Source organism: Homarus americanus, unplaced genomic scaffold (assembly GCF_018991925.1).
Source record: "Homarus americanus isolate GMGI-L3 unplaced genomic scaffold, GMGI_Hamer_2.0 scaffold47177, whole genome shotgun sequence".
Lineage (NCBI taxonomy): Eukaryota > Metazoa > Arthropoda > Malacostraca > Decapoda > Nephropidae > Homarus > Homarus americanus.
In genome coordinates this window covers 966444-991346 of record NW_024723484.1, presented here as the reverse complement: position 1 = coordinate 991346, position 24903 = coordinate 966444, and the positions used below count along the sequence as shown (strand labels likewise).

The 24903-nt window shown below is 37.1% G+C and overlaps 1 protein-coding gene across 2 annotated transcripts in view; it reads right to left on the bottom strand.

Annotated features, from left to right (window-relative positions):
* Window positions 1–6354, bottom strand: part of LOC121863482 (insulin-like growth factor-binding protein complex acid labile subunit) — an 88477-nt gene extending 82123 nt beyond the window's left edge. For both annotated transcript variants that reach the window (XM_042362156.1, XM_042362155.1), the window contains exon 1: window positions 5851–6354. The gene's annotated coding sequence lies outside the window, so the exon portion shown is untranslated. The remainder of the gene's footprint in view (window positions 1–5850) is intronic.
* Between the last annotated feature and the right edge of the window lie 18549 nt (window positions 6355–24903).

The following is a 24903-nucleotide window of genomic DNA, read 5'->3' as shown; positions in this document are numbered from 1 at the left end:
TGTAGTGTGTGTCTGTGTGTTAAGTGGGTGTTAGTATGTGTGTGTGTTGTTTGATATTCTGGAGTAAGAATCGTTATTTGGGATAAAAATGACTTAAGCTCAGATCAAAGAGAAAGAGTGAGAGAGAGAGAGAGGGAGATTAAAATAAGCAGATGATAATCATAAATGTGTATTATATAAACATTAAAATATTACCTTCATACACACACCTGTTAAAACAAGTAAAGTCTTTGTACCTGTGGGAGAAATAAGTCAACAGAAGAATGTAATGGGGGAGAGATATAACAGTGATTACCTTCCAGGACCTGCAGGCGAGGATAGAGTTCACACTAGTCCATGGCCTGAGCGAGTTAATAATCTTCACAAGTCTGTCACCTGGAGGGGCTGTCTGTTTGTCTGTCTGTCTGTCTAGATGGAGTTACTGGATGACAGGTTAGTAATATGATTTGTTACATATTATTTTACCAAGTTGAACAATGTTTGTGACAGGTTCGCATCTATATTGACAGCTGGACTAAACTAGTGGAAGGATAAACACCGTATTTTCCCCATCTATCTGTTACCTCGAGTTTGTTGCGACAGACTGCCAATTAAACTTGACAGACTGATTTTCTCGATCAGTGTTAAGACTTACGTGTTAACAGTGGCGAGAAGTGACATCTGAGTGACTGACTTACTGACTGGAAAACAGGATAAAATATCAAAACCAATAAACATTAGAATATTTGTTAATAATAATAATTTGTTTATCATCATTATAAAACAAGAGCTTCAGGAATGACGTTTATAAGCAGATTGTTGTGATGGAGCTTAAGAAAAATAACAGAGGAGAGATATACCTTTCTTTACACAGTTAAACAAAATACGCTAAAATTGACGGTCTTCTTAGCGTAAATTTTACTCTTTTTTACTGTCAATTATTTACCGGCGCTTTAATGTAGATTTTAAGGAAAAAACAAATAAATAACCGTAAAATGGGTATCGGTCGTCAGTGAGAATTTACGGTCTTTTTGCGTTAGGTTTACTGTTTTTTTTTACAGTGTAGTTTCTTCTTTTGTTGTAGTTATAATTAAAAATAAACAAACACAACTACTAACAATACAATCAACAACAGCAACTGCCACCACCACTACCACTGCACTAAAAACTTGACTGATTGAATGCAGACCTTCACCTCCTCAGATCTTGCACAAAAGTTTTAACAAGGTGACTTGGAGTAGGAAACTGTCAAACACATACATCTCTTACACACACACACACACACACACACACACACACACACACACACACCAAACAAACATTCCCCTTAGCGGTAATGTAGTAAGCAGATGGATATTTCAGCTGTTTGAGCAGTTACAGTAAAGCCTTCCTTCATAAGAACGCGTGTGTGCGTGGGGGAGGTGTGTGTGTGTGGAAAGGTGCGTGTGTGTGTGTGTATGTGTAGAGAGAGAAAGAGAGAGAGAGGCGAGATATATTTCCCTGACCGCGGTAAGCTTAAAGAGGTGGTGCACAAGCCCACTCATGAAGTACCACATTTTATCCTGGGCGCTGTTGTTGGTCACTCCTCCTCCAGGTAAACACACAGACCCTTACCTGGCTAATTTTACTCTATATACCTCAAAACACACACACACACACACATCCCTCAGTGACCTCCACCCCCAAGCACTGGAAAGGTTTGGCAGTGGACTACTGCACCACCCTCGCCATCGCCACCTCCTGCCACCTGCAGCCCCCACCCAGCTCGCGCAGTCTGCCACTACAACAAAATTCAGCCCATAAGAGCCCACACCGATAGATATAAGAACAGCACCATCCCATCTATTGTTAAAATAATAAACAACTCCTGATTTATGTACTGTAAATGTATTCAATGCATATTATATCATTATTTTCAGCCACCGGCTGCAACTCTATTAATAATCAGTTTATTATTATCATTATTATTATTATTATTATTATTATTATTTTTATTATTATTATTACACACACACACACACACACACCACTCAACGCTATTACGTGAATGATTAATGTCAGATAAAATGTGTCAAAGTACGATAATGGTAAACGTATTTACATAAAGATCTGTAAATCATTATAAGCGACATTGTTACGTGTAGTGTTACTCTCTCTCTCTCTCTCTCTCTCTCTCTCTCTCTCTCTCTCTACTCTCTCTCTCTCTCTCTCTCTCTCTCTCTCTCTCTCTCTCTATATATATATATATATATCGATATGTGGACCCTAAAGATACCTTTAACTGACCTGTTCATTAACAAACGCTGTTCACCAATAACATTTTCCCCTCGACTATCTTCACTTAATCATCACTAACTCTCTGTTCCATTACAAAGGATCACCCACTTGTTGTTAAAGGTTAAACATCCGGCAGTCAGTCAAATGTTTGAGCCACATGTAAAAGAGCTCCTGTATTTCACTACTTCGAGGACAGGTATAGAATAGACTGGTAGGAACTCTTACGACGACCAAACGTTTGAGCAGTCAGCTATTTACCACTTCGCCGTGGCTCTTACATCTGTTTTATCGTCTTAGAGGAGTTTGTTTATATTTCAACGTGTGGATTGTTAATTTTTTTTGAGCAACTCTGAGAACTCTTTTAACATACGTATTTAAGCTCTTAAACAGACAGACAGTACGAATATCGCCTCTCGTTACCCGCGTAAAAATAGAAGTAATTAAAGCAGTCGCCAGTAATTGCAGGAATATAATGAGGCCAATAATAACCCTGATATAATGATCTTCTCTGTGTATTTATTGTGTGCTTATCAAAGTAAAGCAGTGATGATTACCGAGGGGGTGAGAGGGGGGTTGGTTTGTTGGTAGAATTACAATAGGTAATATTCTGCTTGACGATCAGAGTTTTTGAGAGAACGAATTATCAGAGAGGCTTTCAACACATTATAATCTAGAGGGGGGGAGGGGAGGCAGGTAGGTAGAGAGTGTCAGATTTTGCTATGGTGTAAATGGAGATGATGTTTACCTGGGCTGTTTACCTGAGACGTAATTATACAAGAAAATAATCAGCAGGTAAATAAACAGATGACATAATGAGAGTAATCTATCACAGTTTCTTATTAAAGTCAAGGTGTTAAATGATCTATTCAGACTTGAATTTTAGGCACTTGTACAGTCAGAACACATAACCAGTTATTCAGCCAGAATTTATAAAATCTTACTATCAGAAAACATGTAACTGTCAATTTATATGGGCCATTTAACCACATACACAATCAGAATATTTTAGTACTTGTAAAATCAGATCATTCAATCAATCATATAGTCATTTACATTTAACCTTACTATCAGATAATTTAATTACCCTTCTAATCAGAATTATTAATCACCTTTACAATCAGAACACTTAATCATCTGTACACTCAGAACATTTTACCTCCAATACAATCCGAATTTTAAAACACATATAAATATTCAGTCACCTAAACCAGTCAGAATATTTAATCACTTATACCATCAAACCAAAGCAATTAATTACCTAAACAATCAGTACAATTAATCACTCAGACAATCAGAATATTCAGTGAATCAAACAATCACAAAATGTAATCACTTATACACCCAGAACATATAATAATTAACTGAAAAATAAACATAACTCATCAAATAACCAATACAATAGACCATCAAATGCCCAACTATTTTATCTGGCCATTTAGCCAATCAGAATACCCCCATTAGTTATATAGAAAAATATATATTTTAAAACAGCACTGAATTCCATCGCTTATATACATAGAATGTTACATGTACTAACAATCAGATTAGCTCGTCGAATGCACCATCAGAACATAGCAAAATCGGAAAATCAGGATATGTAAATAACAAGATAGTCAGGATACGATAATCAAAATGTACAAATAACACGACACTTGAGCTTTCTAAATAACAACACAATCAGAATAAAATAATCAGAATGTATTTATAATACAATCAGAATGTTTAGATAACAACCTAATCTGAATGTCCACATAACAGCACAATCAGAACGTACTAAATTACAATCAGAGCAACTCGTTCGTGAGGCAATCCATGTCATACAAATAAAAACGCTTGAATAAGTTGGCACGAGTCTACGTGTGTGTGAACAGCTGCTGGGACGACCTACTCATCACCCCACCAAGCACCAACCACCTCAAGTTCCTACTCTTGTCAAAGGGTCGAGGAAGACGAGGTTGATCGACAATCAGTATCCAATCACCAGGCTATTCCATGGGAAACCTCGACAATCAGAACGAGTTACTGCCACTTCTCGACGTGGCTGTCAACATATGAATCATGCACGTCGTCGGGGTCATTAGTCCTGTCATTAGCAAAACGGTCCGGACGCGGATTGAAATTTGCATCCAAAACATGTTGCGAGGCCCGTCACTCAGGCACAGGTCAGGGAAGTTTTTCCATAATGGGATGTCTAGGGACTGGTAGCAATTCAGAGGGACATTTAGGGAGAAGCGCTGGAAGAAAAGCAATCAAAGTGGACCTGAAGACGACACACAGAGAAATACATTGCCGTGAGGTCATCTGGAGATGGAGGAGAGGAAAGGATAAACAGACTGGAAGGAAAAAGGAATAAGAACGTTGATCAAAAAGATAAATAGAATGAAGTACAGAGAGCGGGAGATAGATGCCCAACGAGCATGTACTAAGGATATCTGCATCACAGATAAGGATGAGAAAGACACACACGAGCTAGGGCCTTAACAGATGATCTACAACTAAGGTCTTCACTGCAGACAGTCGACAATAGAAGATCTGTGACAACTTGCATCAGTATGAGTGTTAAACTAAAATATACATAAATAATATAAATACATTTTCGAAACACATGAAATGAAGAACAATTAAAGGTGAATGTATCAATACTACGAGAGTGTAAACACGTGAGAAACATTTTTGTCTGGTGAACGCGAGGCAAAAAACATTTAGTGATGAACGCAGAAAAGCAACATTTTCGTAAAGTGTTTGGGAACTTGTACTGGTAAAGGAAAGTATTTGTTGGTGAAATGTAGAAAAACATCTTACTGGTAATCCACTTGGAAGAAATCTCTGCTGTTAAACGTATTTAAAAACGAACCGTGAGGTGTTACTGTTGTTATAAAAACCGCAGAACAGTGAACGCCAAGTGGAAACATCCTAAACAAACATTTGGAGAGACAGACAGACACAGCCAGGTGAGGGGATTATCATCGTACGGGGATTTAACTAACGAAAGACTACAAGGGTTGAAAGTTTACATAAGAACTTAATGAGGAATATTTCTGACATTTCTCGCATACTCGGTCGGCTGTATGTAGGTCAAGTGGCCCACTGATAATACGGAGGAAAAATATATTGTAAAGTCGTGAAAATTTTAAGTGATGATTTTTGGTTGGTAATTCCATGGCACTCAGTGGTTTTGGGATGGCAAGTTGATGCCTCAACAGTATAATGGCACTTAAAGAGTCGTTTATGCTCCAGTTGATTTAGTGAGAATTTTAAATTTAGATAAAAAAAAACACCAGAAATATATAACTACGGAGTAAAAAATTACGAACATATACATGGGTTTAACTTTATCTACCCACGGATTATTGCATGACATCTAGTGTTAATCTAGAAAACGTGCAGAGATCGAGGGAAGAAAACTAGGTGCACTCTAGAACACTATACTATACAAGCAAAAATTTAAATACTGAAATTAAATACGATTGCCAAAGACAGAATGCTGACTAGTTCGAGGAGATAGAAAGATGATGTCTAACAGGAGAAAACTAAGAAATGAGGAAGGATTTATGAATGACCTTATAAAGGAAGTATTGAGCGTGACCCGCTTACCTGGTGAGAGGCATCCAAGGCCCGGTCAGGCTAGGCGGGCCGGTGTCCAGTACAGAGCATCTCCCAGCTGGGCTTTTACTAAACACTCCTTATAGCGCAGTGCAACGTCAGCGGCTGTGACCACTGGCCATGATGGGGCTGTGGCAGCATCAGGGGAAACCTCACATCCAGGTGGGCTTCAGGTGTTATGCTCATCCACTGCACATCACTATTCATACAAAAGCAAGACAAGTAGTTGGAGTTAATAGCATTGTTGCTCCATTTTTCTTGGCTTAAATTTTCAAAGGGGGAAAATTTCTTATTCTTGTTCAAATTAGACTCCTCGATTTTCTACCTAAAAGACAACACCACTGAACTAGTCAAATAAATAGAGGGACCATCCATTTAAGTTTCTTTTATCACAAATATATTATGTCCAGGAGGATGACAGAGTAGGTTGATCTGCCGAGCAGCACGGAGGCGCGGGAGAGACTGGAACTAGCGCTCCGTACTCGCTGGATTCCAGACCGCCACTGACGACTCGGGCAAGCCCAGCTCCAAGAGCTTATGGTCAGCCAGTTGCCGGTGCGGGATTTTGGCTGCCATTAATCTGGAGTTTTCTTGCTTATTATTTACACAGGATTAGCATGGTATTTCACTTGAATCCTTTCCTGTCATTAAATTAATTCGCAATGGCAGTAGATTAAAAAACAAACAAATGAAGGTTGCAGACTGCCTATCCTGACTCCGAGAAACCTGTACATAAACATAATAACAAAATAAGACCACAATATAGAGGCCGAACACATCAACACCATTGGCCGTCGCACTTCATAATTTTTCTGTCTAATTCTCAAATAAAACAAAAAGATGCGTCCTTGGTCGTGGCCAAGCTGGCTGGCTGGCAGATCACGGGAGAGGAGGGTGACATGAGCGAGACTCAACCTCCCTTGGGCCAACAGGACACGCGCCTGCTGGGGTTGAGGTCACACACCTTGGCAAGAATTTTTGACAGCTGCGTCACTCTTGAGTTTTCAAAATGTTAAAGATATACTTTAAAAGTGCTACAATTACACCACTGTTGTTGGTGCTGTGACGATGGCTGGTTATTGGTCAGTGGATTGTGTCTCATGTTTATGTTAACACAGTAAGCTGCTGTCTTCATGGTACAATATACGAATATAATTCCTGTCAGATATACAGGACATGGAAGTTCGTTGGGTTAGATCAATATTAGTCAAAGATTACCGTGTCGAAGGATATCTGGAAAACAAAATCAGAAGAGTTCAGAAAACTTCTTTAAGATTGTGTTTTAATTACCTGAGAGGTGTGAGTCAATATACTGGGTGCACAACTATTCCGTTAATATAGGAAATTTATATATATATATATATATATATATATATATATATATATATATATATATATATATATATATATATATATATATATTTGGGTAAAGTTTAACAGACCAGAGTATTCATACTTGCACCCGCTGTGCCACGAGTGTCTCCAGCCAGGGATGTTATTTTTTCGCCACGCGTCAGTTTTCATGGACATTCTAAATTTTCTGAGATTATAAAATATAGATTGTTTTTAGCACTATCACAGAGGATTTGCAGGTGATGGGTACTTGTGATTTTTAAATATAAGAGAAAGTTTGATTATAATTTTTATCATTAATTAATGATGAGTTTACAATAATTTTTAATTGTTTACAAGTGTTGTGGGTATAACCGTAATTTATTATTGTGGGTATAACCGTAATTTATTAAACAACATCTTAGGCTTGCTGAGTTGTTTTCACCGTAGGTCTGTCATCAGGCTTGCAGGAGTTTGTATTTTTTTCTTTAATGTGTTGTTGTTGTAAAGCGGAGGTTTTGTCCTCAGTGTGTTTCTTAAACTAACTCTAATATCTATCTTCTTTTATGTTCATTATTGATTATAGTTACATTATCTTAATCTGTAGAATTTAAGTTTCTCTCTAAAATTTATAATGTTACGTAAAAAACAGTAATGTGGAAATAAGTTTACCACTGGAAATAGTTTTTAGCACTGGTGAGGCAGACATAATCACTTACTCGTCCAGAGTGGAAACATACTGGTTGTAGCACTGATGGTGCAGTTCATTACCAAGAGTGCGTTACCTCAGGACAGACACATCTTTCATATACATACACCTCTTTATGCTGTGTGTGTGTGTGTGTGTGTGTGTTCATACTCATACTACGAAATTTCTGGGATGATATAAATGAGCAATAGGCACGAAGGATGATCTGAAGAGAGTCTAAGGTTTCCTACACAAATATATGAATCCATTCCAAAAATTAAATGTACATAACGATAAAGACAATAAATCTGAATATGATAAGTTTCCCGCTACTAGATCTGTAAACAAAACATTTTAATCGATGTTATATAAAATTTCTGATGTTTTTCTTTGTATTTGAATGAAATGTAACGTGTAAGGTGGAGATGAATGATGAAGTGTAACGTGTGATGTGGAGATGAATTATGAAGTGTAACGTGTGATGTGGAGATGAATTATGAAGTGTAACGTGTGAGGTGGAGATGAATGATGAAGTGTAACCTGTGATGTGGAGATGAATGATGAAGTGTAACGTGTGAAGTGGAGATGAGGAATTTCATGAACGCCAAGAAACACATATGGAATCAATGGATGACCGTCTGACTTACGTGATCAGATTTCATAACCCATTACCTGGTGTGTGAGAGGTGGGATGTCTTTTTTATGCTAAATCTGGATGAAATGTGTTTATGTAGGCCAGATTTTTTATTTTTAGCTCAGGATTTTAATGGACGTTTTGTAGTTACCTTAAGATAATTTTGTGGGGGTGGGGGGGTGGGGGGTAGGGAGGGTAAAAGCTTTGTACTTAGGGAATTTTAAGTTAAGACGGGAAGCTTTGTACTGTCTCCAAAAGAGTGTTGTAATGGTATAAGGAATTTGATAATTAGGTATTGGTTTTTGTGCTTACATCAAAGCTCTGGAGTCATAATAATAATATAGTTTATTTGATTAACCTTTCATCCATATGTCCCTCTGTTTCCCTTTATTTCTCTCTCTCTTTAATAATGGATATACTTAAAATATACATTATTATCATCATCATCCACGCTCCTCCTCCTCCTCCTCCTCGCACACCACCATACAGTAATGGCCCATCAGCCAATAGGAAACCTGATCCCCTTCACTGTTACCAGAAATATTCAGCGAAGCTCCTCCCATTTGCTCCTTTATAATGATGAGGATAATACGTGCTTAGGATGGATAATACTGTACTTGTTGAGCATGATACGAGCTTTGGATGATACGTGTCGAGGATTATGCTTACACAGAATAATATGTACAGAGGATGATAATGATGATGATGATACGTGTTTAGGATGATAATAATGAGGATTATACTTGCTGAGAATGATACGTGCATAGAATGATACGTGCATAGAATGATACGTGCATAGAATGGCACGTGCTTAGGATGAAACGGGTTGAGATTGATAATTAGTGCTGAGAATGATCCGTGACTCTTACTTTCCTTTTGATAAGTAGGAGGTAAGTTAAGGATGATGATATGATTAGGGATGATTATTGTCTCATAAAATGCGTATTATTCAATATATTTCACCGAGTTTGGGGATGTTGTTTTGTGTTATTATATATTAATGTACTTCGACACCTAAGCTCTTGATGCACTAAGTCTGTTCACATACACAAGACCAACAAAATCAGTATGTTGTGTAACCTCTCTAGTCAACTACAGTTTAAATAGGGGAATCTATAGTAATATTAATAGACAAATAGTAAATTGGTTAGGGAAATTGGGTACCAAGATAATTTAAAAGAATATATAGAATAATTAAAAACAGAGATACAGATAATCTATTCATGAGAGGGAAGAAAGTAATTTAATACAAAAATATTTTCTTTAACGTACGATAATATAGAGATATCGTACATTGACTCCAGGAAGAAAAGATTCTGAGGGGAAATGAGAGAGAGCTTGTGAGAGAGATTGGGAGTGAAAAGGCAGTAGTGGCAATGATAAAGGTGAAATATAGGGAAGTTGTTGTAAGTGGGTCAGGTGTCGGGGGAGCTGTCTCAGAAGAGGAAGGCCGGGGCGGGGCGGGGCGGGGTGGGGTGGGCGGATGTCTTGGCTGCTGTGAACTTTGTGAGAGAATTTGGGAAGAAAGTATCATAACATGAAATCCCTACGTATGAAGAGTTTATGTTTGTGTTAAGAAGAAAAAGGTTATATAAAGATTAAACGGCTACTATACACAGATAAAAATTAGGGTGAAAAAAAATATATACAGTATATACGGCTTATAATCGTATGGTAAAATTCTCATTTAGCCTGCAGTCATTTCAAAATTTTCACGGAATAGTTTTCATTTTCATTTCATCTATACTTAAGTTTTACGTTATCTTATACCCCGTAGTATATACTTAGATTCCCCTCATTGTCGGGCCACTTGTTACGATGGTTCAAGTGGAAGGTATTAAAGATGGATTGACGGAAAGACGTGAATTTATTAGATAATTTGTGTGGGTAGAAATGACTCGTAAGTTTCCATGGCTACAATAAGGTTTGTAGAAGTGTATAGAAATAGTTTTAAGTATATAAGTGGAAAATCTAAGTGTTGATACAGAAGCCGTGAGAAGCAGTTGAAGGCATTCTGTTGCAGGGGCGAGACATGTGTCAGAACAAGCAGAGAAACGAGAGAGTTGTGTGTGTGGGGGGGGGAGGTGCAGGGGGTTCGAGTCTGGAGTAAGACAGAGTGCGTTACGTCTCAGTGATTGTTTAATGGCTTTCTTGATGGAGTAGTGATGGAGGTTTTGGCTGGCAGTATGTGTAGGGGAGATGACCCGGAGAAGATCGCCTTGGGAGAGGAAGAACGAGACAATGGTGTTTTTAAAGGGTAGGATACGACAGACCTACAGATATGTTAAGGAATTCTCAGAAGAGTTTGGAGCAAGAGGGAGGAGCTGAGTGTGAATTCCAGGTAAGAGCAAAGAGGCTGTGTGTGGGAAAAGGTAGTCAGGGGAGTAAAATATAGTTGGTTGTGAAAAGTCTGCCAGGTATTAAGTTTTCAAATATTTGCTGAGAACTTTTAGTGATGGGACGGAAAATTCCACACAGAGTTTTGAAAGGAAGGTAAATTTCCTCTAGCTGTTAGGCGAGTGATGAAATAGTGAAATTAAAGTGAATTTGCCTATAGCTATAACGCGATACAGTGAAGGCCGGGGCTCAAATTACGCTTATTTAAGATATATATATATATATATATATATATATATATATATATATATATATATATATATATATATATATATATAATATATATATATATATATATATATATATATATATATATATATATATATATATATATATATATATATATATATATATATATATATATATATATATATATATATATATATATATATATATATATATATATATATGTATATATTTTATGATGTAAAGTGCCAAGGGTGTGTGTGTGTGTGTGTGTGTGCAAGATATTTCAACCTGCAGATAACGCCAATTTAATTTAATGATTTTCAACAGTCTGACGTCCTGCATGGTTCACTACGGTTAAAAACAGGCTAATGCTAATTTCAATTATCACTCCGGACCCATAAAACCATCAGTCTCTTGATTGTTCCACGTCAACTATTTCAGCCAATCAGAACTGTAGGTGGAAAACTTTACCCTTTAACAGTGAGAAAAAAAAGAACTCGCTTAAGAACCAAAGTTTAATTAATTCAATTTTGATCGATTTTCATAAACTTTAGCAAATGAGATGAGCAATGACGAACGCAGGATTTTTTTTTTAATATTACAGAAATTAAGTATAGATGTTTACATGTGATTGTTGAGCACCGAACAAGAACTTCTGCTCTGCCCTTGTAGTTGTACACGTGATTAATCAGTGTTGTATTCTTAAGGCTGTAACATTACTCGACAGAAGAAGATATTAAATTTATCTTGATTACATCGTCATTCGCAACTAACATCAGCACATTACACTCGCTTGACTTCCACAGAATCGATCAGAGAGAGAGAGAGAGAGAGAGAGAGTGCTCAATAATAGTCTTTGTTCCCTGCCGAAGGGGGTAAAAAACACAGCATGAGGCACATTACAACTTTCATCCTTCATAACTACCCACTTGGTGGCCACGGCGCACACCACTAATCAATCGATATTGCTTTCCTAATTCTTGAACTGTTTAAATGTTTGCAATACGGAAAAGGTGTGCCTATCTGATTGTCTGCAGCATTGGGCGACGCTGGCTGAAACTACCTGATTGCGTGTAACAGCGGTAAACGTTGGGATGTTCCAATTTTATGGCAATGATGTTGGAAGTTGACTACCTCTTGCAACACACATCTTTAATAGACAATAACTGTTGCTTTTTTTCTTCTTCTCCCATTTATACATTTCTGTCGTTCCTTCCATCGTTTAGTCTCTCGTCACTCAACCCTCTAGTGGCTGATGGCATGCCTCCCCAAGCCCTACTAGGCCCCCAACTTAACTGCGTTATCATTTGGGCTCAGTGTAATTGGGCCCACGCTCTAGTTTGCCCCAGACCTATGGTGTACGGGCCCTAATGGTTCACCTGTAATTTAAGAGTTTATTTTTATTATTATTATTATTATTATTATTATTATTATTATTATTATTATTATTATTATTATTATAATTATTATTGGCAGGTAATATTTGTGTTTCCTGTTGTTAAAAAAAGGAAACATAAGATTAACTTTTCAACACGTAGAGCACACACAGGACTCAGACTCACAATATTAAATCCAGGCATGCACACACCCATATACAAATACGCAGACACATGTACACATACACTCAAACATACACTTTCATACACAGTTACACAAGTGAAGATACACATAAACAATGCAAACGCTTAAATACAATTCTCCTTTATAAAACATAACCACTTATCAGATTATATAACTCATCGCTCTGTCTTTGCCTCGCCTACACACACACACACACACACACACACACACACACACTAAAACAAAGGGCAGGTAGCATCATGTGCGTCACAACACCTCCCTTGTCAGCGAGGAACTTGAACTGTGTACCGCCATAACCTGGTTCCCGCCTCGCGTGTAAACCTGATAAAACCTTCACAATGAAATACCGTCAATCATAAATTCTCTTCCCCCTCTACGGTACAAACTAGACAACGGGTCGTTATCATAGGGCTAGTCTCTCTCTCTCTCCCTCTGCCATAATAGGAGTCAAAAGAGTTAGGTAGTTAAAAAAATAGGACTTCTTACCCTTGCTTTAGATAAGAGGAGTAATTTGAACCTATTTGAAGACTAAGTGTAATGGGAGAGTTAAACTTCGTATAGTGTTTTGCTTTAGCTGTCTGTGAGAAAGAATGTTCAATAGTTCAAAAAATTTTTGTTTTCTTTTTTTTTCGTTAAATAGATCGATAGATAGGAAAATTGATACAAATATTCATCACGTTACTGTAAAATCGTCATACAAGTTCAAATTGATTTAGCATTACTATAGTCAAGTTATTTAGTATCTTTAGAATTTTGTGTTAGACATTATAACACAACGGACGAAGGTTTTTGACAACTCTACTGAGACAACAGGAGTCACAGTATTCATTCTAAAATTCATCGGACCCATCCGTAACGATACTTTTTTGGTTGTGTGTACATAGATAGTGCAGGTATACAAATAATGTACACATCCACTGCAGTTGTGTAAAACATGTACAGTACATAGACAATGCAGGTATACAGACAATATAAAATAGACAGTGCATACATATAAACAATGTTCACAGAAAGTGTAAGAGGTTTAAGTAATCTGTAAAATGAACGATCGAAGATGAAGTCGGTTTTTTATTTTATGTGAGAGGCACAATTCACGGCAAGTCTGAGTGTTGGGTGAGTTTTGTTTTGTTTCTTCTTTATACCGGATGGGAAACTTAAAGTACATTTGCCCTGAACATAACAGTAAGGCCTCCAACACGTCGCCTGAATTGTAGAGCTATTTCAGTGTATCTAGTCTCACCGGGTCCTGTCCAGGCTTGAGAAGATTCACTGTATTCCCTCCTTTAACTTATCTAGTTGTCGACAGTAAGATGGGAGGAGACAGGTCATCCAGGAGAGTGCTGCAGGGTGGAGATGTGAGCAAACTTCTGTCTCGCATAGAGTTTTACCCGTCTTGTTATCTTAGTATATATGATATGGGTAGTTTAGGCTGCTCCCGTCTTTGCTTTATTACTGATACTATTCTCCAAATGGTTCCTTAATGTCATCTTCGTGGTGTGAGTATCAGAATATCGATATCATAGTTGTTTCTAAGTTACTCTTCATCCACATTAATCTACACTACCTGGTAATCATTATCATATGTGTATTCTTAGTGGTATATGTAACCTGCCATATTGTACCTGAAGTTGAAACAGCAGCGTGATGTTGGTGGATGGTGTGGACAGTCCAGGATACCCTTATTTCAGTATAGGAAGAAATTTGATTACGATTATATCCAGAAACAGATATTTTAGTTAAGAGAAATTAGAACAATAACAAAGTACACGCTCCATAACAGAGACTCAGTCACACCAATCGGTTAACTCTGGAGCACTCAGTAATTCTCGAGACCCATCATTCACGCGCCACCCTCAACGTAGTCAGTAAAGATGCGTAAAATATTTTTTCCATTGATTCCCAGAACATGACATTTTATAAACCTTGATACCAGATCTCGATCAAGAGTGCTAGCGATGACCAGTCCCAACACACAGCCTACCACTGAGTCATCGAGGGGTTCAGGCTACACAGCTGTTATCTAATAGCTTCTCTTCATCAGAAAAAAAAAATAGTTGACTTATTCCGCCTCTCTCTCTCTTTCTATATATTTGCTTTTAATTCAATCCCACTATGGTTGAAATATACGTTCACTTAAACCATGGGTCCCTTTCCTTCATCTTCTCCCCAAAAAACAATAATTGGTACACGTCACACTGTCCTCCAATTCTTTAAGAACAAAAATCAATTCAACTCACTAACTTTTGGTTAGAGTTGCGGCTTCTAATAAAAACGGAACACAATTTATTTACAGTTGGTGAGTGTGTTTTCTGTCCCTTTTCTGTTTTGTTTTTTTCTTTGATGATTGTGTGTAGCGTAGGTGGGGGTGATGGTGGCAGTGGTGTCGATGTTGGTGTTAGTGTTAGTGATGGTGATGTTGGTGTTGGTGTTGGTGTTAGTGATGGTACTGGTGATGTTAGCGCTATTCATGGTACTGGCGATGGTGATGTGATGTAGGCGCTCGTGATGTTGTGTTCAAGGTTGGCTTTTTACAGGTAGTGATCCTTACCCTGATGTTGTGTGGGTTTGGTGATGTAGGCAATGCAGATGTTGATGACGCAGCTAACTCAGATTATAACAATTTCAGGATTTTAGCGATTGATATTGTTGATAATCTTGATGATGTTGCCGATAAAATGTTTATGTTGGTGTGATACCTGTTAGAGTAATGAGATTCTGCTCTCTGTACAAATCAATTGAGAAAAACATGAACGAGATAGAAACTGCTGATATATTTCGCAGTATTTTACAAAACTAGCCAACGAAGGTGCCACTTTGATAAGGTATATACAGTACCATTGGCAAGGGAATATAATAGTAACAAGAGGACCCATACGACCACTAATCAGGAAAGAAAACGAGTGACTGTATTGTATATCAAGCGAAAATAACTTCATGGTTTTAACACGTGACAATTTGATTCTCTTACCCTCGTTTTTAGTATCATATTCTGATCCTATGGTGAAGTCAGGTGTCAGGAGATTCTCATGACAATACGAGATAACCCCCACTCCCCAATAAAAAATAAAGCCGTAATATGTAACTGTGATTCTAATTGCAACATAAACTTAATTGTAAAACCCATTCATATATAAACCCCGAGTTTCATGTTTAACCGTCAGTGTAACTCTAGTTGTTTTGTGCTTAGGGTGAATAACATTTTGTACATTTAGTATAATTCAATTTTATCTTCCTGTTGACAACGTAAACATACTAATTTGTTTTATATGGTGAGTAATCTTTATTATTTCCATTATTTTGAGTGATTTTGAATTAGAATTCGGAAAAAATAAAAAATAAATCTCAAGAAGTCGAAGAAAGTGGAGAAGAAAACTCTGAAGAAGAAAGAAATTGAAAAGAGTGAATAATAATAATAATAATAATAATAATAATAATAATAATAATAATAATAATAATAATAATAATAATAATAATAATAATAATAATAATAATAATAATAATAATAATATCATAAGAAAATAGAAAGAAAGAAAAAGATAGAAAGAAAATAAGAAAGAAAGAAAGAAAGAAAGAAAGAAAGAAAGAAGGCTAAGAAGAAGAAGAAGATAAAAAAAGAAAGAAGATGAAGAAGGAAGAGCTGGTGGCTTCTGGCTCCAGCAGTAACGTGTAATAAAAATGGTATACAGTTTATATACTGTTGCTGGTGGCCACGTGCGGGGAATGTGGTAATGCCTCTGGTAGCGTTAATACTGCTGATGGTGGTGGTGATGTTGTGATGTTGTGATGTGATATTAACGGTTGCAGTGGTGGTGATGCTGTTAATGGTTGTAGTGGTGGTTCTGTGATGTGCTGTTAACGTTGGTTGTGATGTTAGTGATGTGATGTACTTAGTGGTTGTAGTGGTGGTGTTGTGATGTGCTGTTAACGTTGGTTGTGATGTTAGTGATGTGCTGTTAACGTTGGTTGTGATGTTAGTGATGTGCTGTTAACGTTGGTTGTGATGTTAGTGATGTGATGTACTTAGTGGTTGTAGTGGTGGTGTTGTGATGTGCTGTTAACGTTGGTTGTGATGTTAGTGATGTGCTGTTAACGTTGGTTGTGATGTTAGTGATGTGATGTACTTAATGGTTGTAGTGATGGTGATGATGTGATATGATGTTGTTAACGTTGGTTGTGATGTTGGTGGTGAATTTTTTTGTGCTTATACTGATGTTGATGTTGGTGGTGATTACAAATCCCTCAAGTTGTTGTCAGTTTTATTAATGGTGGTGATGAGGGTGAGTAGCTAATGATGGAGGTAGTAGTGGTGGTGAGGGTGGTGGTGAGGGTGAGTAGCTAATGATGGAGATAGTAGTGGTGGTGATGGTGGTGGTGATGGTGGTGGTGGTGGTGGTGGTGGAGGTACTGGTGATGATGGTGGTTGATGGTTGTTATTATGTTGTTGATAATGCCCAATGTTGTTGTTTTGGTAGTCTGTTTGTAATTGTTGTTGAGTATTTTTTAGCAATGTTACCGCTGGTGTTAACTGCTGATGTTTAGCGGCAATATTGGTAACACTGTTGGTGAAAATAGTATAAATATTGGTAGTGATGATCTTGATAATGATGGTGTTGGTTGTAATAATATCAGTATTGAAGTTAATGTTATGTCAGTGTTATATTGAATGGATGTTGCTTAGAAAGAAAGTAAGAGAGAGAGTTACGATAATTTTGAAGCAACGGACCAAACAGCAATTTTGCTTTTCAGTGGGTCACAAATGCCGAACTGCAGCGTCGGTGATCGCAGTGTTGCGTTTCACAATATGTAAGAGAAGCGAATATAAAAACAAACAAAAAAGTCAGCGGCGCTCATGGTGTTGCAAAATCCCTGAACAAATCGTTACGCATTAAGGGAGATTTACACTCACGGTGTATGTTGTGTAAACTAGGTAACCGGGTTATCATAGTAAACACAAATAAAAAAAAGCTCGTTGATTTTGTGACACATAAATGTAATCAGGATACACGCCAATTTTAGCTGCAGACCTATCGACGCCATCATTGTCTCATGAACTGTATGTATGAAAACACACACATATATATATATATATATATATATATATATATATATATATATATATATATATATATATATATATATATATATATATATATATATATATATATATGTGTGTGTGTGTGTGTGTGTGTGTGTGTAGATACATAGATAAATAGATAGATACACGAGGTAAAGTATAAATGACTATGCATCATTTCTAACATAACTTTATCTAACTTAATTTAGGTTAGATAAGATGGCAAAGGCTGTATTATGGAAAATAGTCGATTTTACCATAGACATGCACTACATTCATTGCGATCCAGTTTAACCAGTCTGTTATCCCTAAATAACCTGTCATAATTACGTGTGTAAGCTGTGTAATATAACCCCAGAATGGACCGTGTTACACTTGGCTTATACTGTATGTTCACCAGCACCAACATTGCACGTGATATGTTTTTAGAGTTGAGAGGTCAAAGGTGAGGATGACAACTTTGACAGAGGCACCACTCGGAATGAATTCGACAACTTCCTCGAGTGTAGTCTAATGTGCCGAGTTATTGTTGTAAGACAGAGAGGGCAGACGTGAGTGTAGTGAAGCATGAAGTACACAAAAAAAAATAGAATAAGAAGAAGGCTATGTAGTTTCTTCATATAATTTAAGTGGGTAACAATGCTACCATGGACAAGTAGAGTCTGGTCTGGTGGCGGTGTCCCACGACTCAAAAATGTGAGAACCAGGAGACAGCAGTGAAAAGCTGACCACGGACAGCAAAAAGACATGAAAAGGATAACTGAAGGAGTTTGAACGTATATAATATATTTACTAATCCAAAGAGATCCACAGATAACACCAGCTACAGACACACGAGTCATAGACAGTGGTACACAGACGATGCCTACAACCTCATGCAGCTGCTCCTCCCGCCGTCGTGATGCTGCGGGTTATAGGATATTCCAGCCCTCGTAAGCAGAATGTAAGGAACCCGGGATACTGCTGGCACGAGTCCAAAATGCAGTTAAAATTAGCCCAAGTGGCAAATCTCCAAGGAAGAGAAATCTTTCTGCGGAGGTGATCCGGACAAGCTAGTGAGGATACTGAGATGCTATGGCTTACCAGGATATTACAGGCAGCGTGGAGACGAGGAGAGCCTTCCTGAGGGCTGGCAGGCATCAGAGGCGTCCGTGCCAATATGGAGGGAGGACGGCAGAGAGGGAGAAAGTAACAAATACCTCAGTATATCCCCGCTGAGCTCCTCGGGGTGGAAAACAAATTTGAAGGTGCTGGAGGTGAGAGTCGGGGTAACAGCCTTACATGAAACCCATAAAAATAAACTTACATTTCAAAATATTTATAAAAAAGAAGGATTTTTTTAACAATAATTACAAACTAAAGAGTCAATAGCATGTATAAATAACGATATGTACAATCTAAACTTACTGAAATGAACAACAGAAAAAAAACTACCATCTCTGATTCGAGGAAACTGAGTGAGAGAGTGCAGGAGAAACTTGAATCGTGTCTTTACATGCCGGCAGAAAACATTTGACAGAGTTAAAGGGATTCAAGTTAAGGGCAGCTGTGGGAGAACAGACTCGGATGACAGCTCCAAGACAACAAGTCTCGATTCTCAGTATTCCCACGTAAAATGTTTATATTAACTGGAGTCGTCAGAACGCATAAATGGCTCACTAACGCAATGCTAAAAGTGCTGCACCAAAAAAGATTGGAAGTTTTCACTGAGTTTAAGGTAACTAAATGTTGTTCTCAGTAAAGGAGAAATTTTTGCTCACGAGTCTATGAATTTTAGCGTAAGACTCTTGACAAAGGAAAAAGGAGTCTTCAGTCAATACAAGAGCATGGCACATACACAACAAGGGAACCTGGCTGAGAAATAATGGTAATACTATTATCATTACTACTATTACTGCTACTACTTCTAATAATAATAATTATATTAATAGTAACAATTATATACCAGTATTTATTATTACTATTGTTTTTAGTTGTAGTACTAGTAGGAAGCGTATTATAACTAATATTTTGACAAGTATTATTGGTATTAATATAATTTTATTATCATATGCTGGTGGAACCACTAAACGTAATAGATTGTAACAAACATGAAAGTTAGGGCAGGACCTTTGAGTTTTTCCTGAGGACTCTGGAGGGTAGGCATAAAAAAATTATAATATCCTCAATCAGTATTATGAATTAGCATTGCTGATATCCACATGAGCATTATACAGACGGAATCATAAATGTAATGAATACGAGATGCAAGTCACTGTTAAAAAACATACGCAATGACTATCAAATGAGAACTTAAAAAGGTATTCATAGCAGCGGTTAATTGAAAAGGTAAGCAATGGTTGTTGGCCGACTGTTTCTGAGAGATTAGTGGAATAAAGCCATAAAACAAAATAGTCATACGTTTATGCATGCATACATACGTAAGTATATATGCACACAGATATACATACCGATATGCATCTTTACAGAAATTCATTAACAAATATGTATGTTACGTATATATTCTAACGTAGTTACATTCTAGCATACATGTACAATGGCAGTATATCCCTGGTATGTTACAAGAAATGCGCATCTTCCAGCTTGTCAGAAGCAACACGTGTAATATTTGCTGAAATTATCACTCACACACAACTACCAAAATAAGCTGCGAATGTACTGTTCGTAGGCCCAGCAGACTCAAACGCAGAGAAACACTACATAACCAAATGCACCAGAATGCACCACTTTAAGGCATACCTCTCCGGGGGTCGCTTTGCCTCTCTGCCTCACACCCAATTTTACCCAAAGGAGCTCTGATGTATGCATACACATATATGCATATATTCATATAGAACAAGTGGAGCGAGGATGTCAGACAAGCTCTTGCGTCTCTCCCGCCAGCTGGACACTGACACACACACACACACCTACCAGCCTCATTCTCTCGGGGTCTCATGAATATAAGCTGCCGGGCACAGTAACACGGACTTAAATCTAGTGAAATATATGAAAGGATAACACACACAACAGAAGGTAATCTGAGATAAGTACAAACAGTTTTCAACATCGACGTCCGCTGAGTCAACGCCATTGTAAGACTGTAAACACAATGTCTTATTTTTCGTGCACCGGATAAAGCCTTGTTCTGTTTTGTTCACGAGCCGATATACCTTATTCTCATTTCCAGGTTACGTTGTTTACATGACCTTAATCACCATTACACTTTCTGCCATTGTACAAATATTTCAGCATATTTTCTCAGTGGATAGTTAAAAATCTTAAGCCAACTCTTTATCTTTTTAACGGAATATTTCACTTTTAAGGAAGAAAGTTATTAAAAAAGGAACCATATGATTCTTTTACCAGTTGTGTTTAGCTCTCGCTCTCTCTTTATTCATAGTATAATCTACATGTGAATAAATGAATCTAAAAAGGTGTGGTTGTTTATCAAGGTATAGTTAATATTATGAGAAAGAAGATCAGAGGTTAAGGTCAAAGTTCAACGTCACCTTTTAAGGGTTTAATCCAAGGGTTCAGAAGACAATGCGTATTTTAGTCTATATGTACCGTTGGTGATGATGATGGCGGTAATTGTGATGATGAATGTAATACTAGTGGTGAAGTAGATGGAAATTTTGTTGCTAATGGAGGAGATAGTGAAGAAATAGGGTAAATGTTATTGTAGGTATCGTGGAAGGCTGGGTGGGTAGGTGTCTAGACGGCCGGCTGGGTGTAAAGAGTGACAGGGTGGGTGAGGAGGAAGAGAAGATAAGCAAGACGGGGAGAGAGGGAGGTAATGGATGAATGTTTGAGCGAGTTGAGTAAGGGGAGGGAAGAAAGAGGGGAGTGAGGGGAAAGAAGAGGGAGGAAGATGTAGCTGGATGTGGTGTAAGGAGACAGTGAGGGGTACTGGGCTTGGCAACAGGGAGAGGGGAAAGGTTGCTAGGTGTGTGTGTGTGTGTGTGTGTGTGTGTGTGTGTGTGTGTGTGTGTGTGTGTGTGTGCAGGTCTAGCAAAGGGAGGAAGGAAGGGGAAAGAAGAATTGGTGACAGGTCTTGAAAGAGCATTGACTGAAGTGAATAGAAAGAAAGAAGGACATAGAGATAAAGGGAGAGAAATGATTGATGACTAAAGATAAAAAAAAAATCTCTCAAGTGAATGATAATGGACAGAGTATGGTAGTGATGATGGTGGTGGTGGTGGTGGTGGTAATGATGGTATACAGTGTGGTAGCAATGGTGGTAGTGATGGTGACGATGGCTGAAGTGTCAGATTAGTGCTGATGGTGATTTTATGGTGGTGGGCTTTGTGTGGTGATGGACAGTGTGGTGGTGGTGGCAGAGAATGGTTGGGTTACGACGAAAGGCAATTATTAGGAATGGAAGAAGGAGGAGGGGGGGGGAGAATCTGTAAATGGAAGAGAGAGAGAGAGAGAGAGAGAGCTATGACGCAGAATACTGACACATTATTCAACAGGACAGAGAGGGTCGAACACAGAAACAGACTTACCTGACTTTGAAAGTAAAATAGGAATAGAATCAAGAAATTGGATAATGTGGAGGAGGAGAATTAAATAAAATCGTACAGAAGGAAAATAGATAAAGGGAACGGAAAAGGAAAAGTGATAGGAAAAATAAAAAAAATACGGAAGGGGAGACGAAAAATTAAGTATAGAAGGACAAATTAGTAAAATGAAAATAAATATTGGTGAGAAGAAAATGAAAAAAATAGAAAGAAAATAATGAAGAACAAAGAAGAGAGTTTAGGAAAAGAAAATAGGAAGGAAGATGAATAAATGGATAAGAAAAAAAGTAAAAAGAAAAACGAAGAAATAAACGATGAGAAAAAAATAACCATGAAAAAAATATTAAAGACACATAGAAGAAAAAGATGAAGAAAGAAGAAACCGACAGGAAATGATAGGAAGAAAACGTAAAAGAAAATAAAAGAAAACGAAGAAGAAAATACGTAGACGACGATAAAGTAGACTACATAATATCACCGATTTTATAAACGAGACAGAAGAAAATGAATTTAGTGAAGAGACTATAAAGAGGATGAAGAAAAACTACAAAGAAATGGAAGGGAAGAGAAGAAAAGAATAAACAGAAAAGTAAAAAAAAAACTATTCAAAAAAGAACAATAGGAAAGAGCGAATTGAGGCAGACAAGAGATAGTGGTGATGAAATAAATTAAGGAGAAAATGATAAGAGAAAGGCGATAAAAAAAAACGAAGAAAAAATAATCGAGGGAAACAATAAAAACAAAATGTATATGATGGTGAGAAAGTATACATGAAAATGTGTATGATGAGAAAATACAGGCAAATAATGTGTATGATGATGCAAAAGTATATGTATAAATGTATATACCCGATAAGATATAAATTATAATGCGTGATATGAAGTATATATCCACACAGGCCCATCCACTAACACCACACAAACACACACAAAAAATACCTCTAAGTGTATATAATGTACATACAAAAACATACACATCTACACGAAAAACATACATATACACACAAAAACAAACACATCTACACGAGAAAACACACATACACACAAAAACAAACACATGTACACGAGAAAACATACAGGGAAAATGTATATATATATATATATATATATATATATATATATATATATATATATATATATATATATATATATATATATATATATATATATATATATATATATATATATATATATATATATATATATACTGTTTTAACATACATGTATACATTTTCTTATACACAAAAATATACGTGAGTGAAGCGGGACGCAGGATATAACTTTCACCGGTCCAAGAGAGTCATGTATACAAAATGGCTATTGGTGGTGATGATGGTGATGGTGGTAGTGATGATGGTGATGGTGATGATGATGGTGGTGGTGATGATGATGATGGTGATGATTGTGATGAGGGTGAAAGTTGACTAAAATGATAAATATTTTCATATTTTCATTTATCTCTTGGAAGAATTCAATATGAATTAATTATATTGAACTTAGTCTAAGTTAATATTAATCTAACCCAGATTCCTAACCTAACCTATCCTAGCTTAACCTAATATTAATCTAACCTAGCTTAACCCAACTAGACTTAACTTATACCGATTCCAAACTAACTTAACCTATCCCAACCTAACCTAACCATAATTTAAAGGTCTAACTTAACTCTATCTAACCAAGCATAATCTAACCAAACCTAAACGAACCTAACCTAACTAAACCTAACCCAAGTACATCTAATTTAACTCATTTTACCCAACCTAACGTACCTAATCCTAGCCAAACCCAATCTAAAGGCAGCCTCGTCAACCTAAACAAGAGCGACCCTTAGAACGTTGTGTGAGGCTTGGTTAGGTGAGTTGGGAGTTTGGTTTATTTATGCCCTCCAAGGGGTAAATAATTTAGCTACCCCCTGTATACTGGTCGTGGTCCTTATGTCCTACACAGTGTGGTTTAGAGTATGTACGTCTGGCTCCTGTAAGCAAGATATGACTGTGCGAATAGATTTATGTATACATGTTGGTAACTCCTCTAAGTGAGGCAGACGATTTAGAATTTGTACAGGGAATTTTGTTGTAAGGGTTAAGGGTCAAGCTGTGGATGTTATGTTGTTATAGACGGTTGTGAGTGTCGGCTGGTGTTCACAGATACTGGGGCAGCAACTCATATAACAACGCACACGTACAGTAACTACAAAAAATCAAAGTAAAGCTAAAACTTAAATATACCTGAGTAGGTTTCACTTTGTGACACGGAAAAATCTCCCCTGGAAGTATTACACTCAAGAGAAAAAAGAAGTAATTTCAGTGGGTGAGTTTGGTGATGCCCGAGGGACGCCTCCCGGGGCCGCTTTCATCAGTAATTCTCCCCGACCACCCAACCACTTCTAGCCGAATAAAGCCTTCCAAACATGCTCTTTAGTCTCCACACACATTATATATATATATATATATATATATATATATATATATATATATATATATATATATATATATATATATATATATATATATATATATATATATATATATATATATACACTACGTAATCAGTCATTTCACGGAATGAATTAAAACTTTAACTAATTTAGAGAAATGAATGAGTCACTCAGGTTGGGTTAGGTTTTACTTACAGTAGAACTAATG